The 3397-nt window shown below is 48.6% G+C and overlaps 1 pseudogene; it reads left to right on the forward strand.

The window, feature by feature from the left end:
• Window positions 1-421: 421 nt before the first annotated feature.
• Window positions 422-2452, forward strand: LOC123995751 (annotated as a pseudogene).
• The last annotated feature ends 945 nt before the right edge of the window (window positions 2453-3397 follow it).

Consider the following 3397-nt stretch of genomic DNA (forward strand, 5'->3'; position numbering starts at 1 on the left):
CAGAGAGGAGACACAGAGAGGAGACAGAGAGGAGACACCAAGAGAGAGGAGACACAGAGAGGAGACACCGAGAGAGAGGAGACACAGAGAGGAGACACAGAGAGGAGGCACAGAGAGGAGACACCGAGAGAGAGGAGACACAGAGAGGAGACACAGAGAGGAGACACAGAGAGGAGGCACAGAGAGGAGACACCGAGAGAGAGGAGACACAGAGAGGAGACACAGAGAGGAGACACAGAGAGGAGACACCGAGAGAGAGGAGACAGAGAGGAGACACAGAGAGGAGACACCGAGAGAGAGGAGACACAGAGAGGAGACACAGAGAGGAGGCACAGAGAGGAGACACCGAGAGGAGACACAGAGAGGAGACACCGAGAGGAGACACAGAGAGGAGACACAGAGAGGAGACACCGAGAGAGAGGAGACACAGAGAGGAGACAGAGAGAGCGAGAGCGAGAGAGAGAGAAAGAGAGAGACAGAGAGAGCGGTGCCCTTCTCATCATTCCACAAGTGACTGCTTGGTCTTGTTGGTCACAAAATAGCGCGGAAGGACTAAAAAAACGCACAAGTAAAGGGAGGGGATTACGACACGGACACTAGCGGGGTCTGTGGAGACAGAAGCTGTTGCCCTTTGGGGGAGAAACATGACAGTAGTGCCCAGGGAGAACCACGATGAGACTGTGGCACTAACAGCCCTGTCCCAAGATGTGTTCGACCCGGTGGATCAGCGGACGGACCAGGAGTGCTGTGAGCGCGTGGTCATTAACATCTCCGGGCTGCTCTTCGAAACCCAGCTGAAAACGCTTGCTCAGTTCCCCACCACTTTACTGGGGGATCCGAGGAAGAGAATGCGCTTCTTCGACCCTCTGAGGAACGAGTACTTCTTCGACAGGAACCGACCCAGCTTCGACGCCATCCTCTACTTTTACCAGTCTGGCGGCCGCCTCCGGAGACCCGTCAACGTGCCCCTGGACATATTTATGGAGGAGATCAAATTTTACCAATTGGGAGAAGATGTGATCGAGAATTTTAAGGAGGACGAGGGATTTATAAAAGAAGAGGAGAGACCGTTGCCAGAAAATGAGTTTCAACGACAGGTCTGGCTTCTGTTCGAATACCGGAGAGTTCTGGACCCGCCAGAGGGATTGCTATTGTCTCTGTTCTGGTGATTTTAATTTCTATTGTCATCTTCTGTTTGGAGACGCTGCCTGAGTTTAGGGATGAGAAGGAGAAACATTGGGACACTGAGCTGGCGGTGAATGGAACTAACAGCTCTAAAAGGCCCAATCCATTCACAGATCCTTTCTTCATAGTGGAGACCTTGTGTATCATCTGGTTCTCCTTCGAGTTGTTCGTCAGGTTCCTCACCTGCCCCTCCAAGCCTGCTTTTTCAAAAACATGATGAACACCATCGACATCGTGGCCATCATGCCCTATTTCATCACCCTGGGCTTGGAGCTGGCGGAGCACCAGGGAAACGGACAGCAGGCCATGTCTCTGGCCATCCTCAGGGTCATCCGGCTGGTCAGGGTGTTCAGGATCTTCAAGCTGTCCAGACACTCCAAGGGGCTTCAGATATTAGGACAAACCCTCAAAGCCAGTATGAGAGAGTTGGGGCTGCTCATTTTCTTCCTCTTCATCGGAGTCATCCTCTTCTCCAGCGCTGTCTATTTCGCCGAAACCGACGATCCAGACTCCGGTTTCAGCTCGATCCCCGACGCGTTCTGGTGGGCTGTGGTCTCCATGACTACCGTTGGCTACGGGGACATGTGCCCGGTGACCATCGGCGGAAAGATCGTGGGCTCTCTGTGCGCCATAGCCGGTGTGCTCACCATCGCGTTACCGGTCCCGGTCATCGTGTCCAACTTCAACTACTTCTATCACCGGGAGACCGAGCACGAGGAGCAGTTTCAATACACCCACGTGACGTGTGGCCAGCAGCAGCAACCGTCTTTCGGTGAATTAAAGAACAGTGACAGCCAACCATCATCGCTTTCCAAATCGGACTTAATAGCCACGGAGGACGCTGATTCTATCAAATATACCAATTGCAGCCCACACAAAGCGCACTGCAGCCCACACAAAGCGTATACGGGGAAACTCACTAATGTGTGATAAAAGAGCAAACAGAAAATACCCAGCAACGGGAAAAAGCAGACATATCCTTGAAGATATTCAGAGAAACCGCGTTTCTTTCTGTGAGTAGCAGAACAACATCTCCAATTCTGCGCTCTGGCTAGAGTAAGGTTTGGCTCTCTCTTATTTCCGGCGTCTCTTAATGCTGAAGGAATTATTTTTTTAAATAGATTATCATAAACGGTGGATGAATCAAAACGTGACTCGTGAAAACAGTCTTCCGTTATGCGCACAGCTCTTCTTCGCTTGTTGGTTGTAAACATCATTATGAGGCTATATTTAGCCTCATAAACAAATAAACAACAACCATGATCCCCCCCCCCTCTCTATTGCAGCGCTTTACTCTCTAATTAATGTCTCATTTATTCAGCCTAATTTCGTGTTTTTTTTTTTCCCGTTTTCTAAAAGTTTACATATTTATCTGCCTGTTTGGTGTTGATATATAATATAATAGGACCAGTTTGTCTAAAATTACTTGAATGAATCTTATACCTACAGGGCATTGTAATGACTTAAAACCCCCCAAGGTCACCCAGTGACTCTACCCACAAACCCCCCTATTTATGTACACCATTAGACCGTTATTGAGAGCGTTTTACTGGGCAGCGCTGCCTGGCAGCAGACCCTCTATCCTCTCTGTCAACTGTGATGAGGAATGGGCATAACAGAGGTCTATCCATCCATGCAGAGATGCCGTTGTCTTTGATAGCGGAACCACAGTAGTCTGAATGGTGTGTGTTCGTCTGGGAGCGGGCACATCCATTCACACCTTGCCATTGAGGATACTAGACATTACGCACAGCCCAATTGCCCTCTAAAACGACCACAGGCACTATTCAAATGATTTATATGTACGGATCAATAACGAACAGCATCGAATCTGAATCGAATGAATCAAATATGATGCTATTGACATTGTTTACAACATTTCGTTTTTTAATTTTTTTTAAAATTATTTTTAAATTATACAATCTCACCAAAACTATATAAGTAGGTAGGTTCTATGAGCGAATAGTGCACTAGAAGACAAGAAATACATCCAATAATATCAAGTCTCTCAGATGATTCTTCTTCTTGAGATATTACAGATGCATGAATGAATGCGTTTAACAACTTGACGGGGGGAGAGGGGTGGGGGATGAGAAGCGCACCTTGTTAGTGTTCAGACACGCGGTCAGATGGACCCAGAGCGCCGCCGCGTGGAGAGTTCGACAACTGCAGACGTGGTGTTAGTTTCTATAGCAACCCTTCCAGACTGTTC

The sequence above is a fragment of the Oncorhynchus gorbuscha genome, linkage group LG14 (assembly GCF_021184085.1).
Source record: "Oncorhynchus gorbuscha isolate QuinsamMale2020 ecotype Even-year linkage group LG14, OgorEven_v1.0, whole genome shotgun sequence".
Classification (NCBI taxonomy): domain Eukaryota; kingdom Metazoa; phylum Chordata; class Actinopteri; order Salmoniformes; family Salmonidae; genus Oncorhynchus; species Oncorhynchus gorbuscha.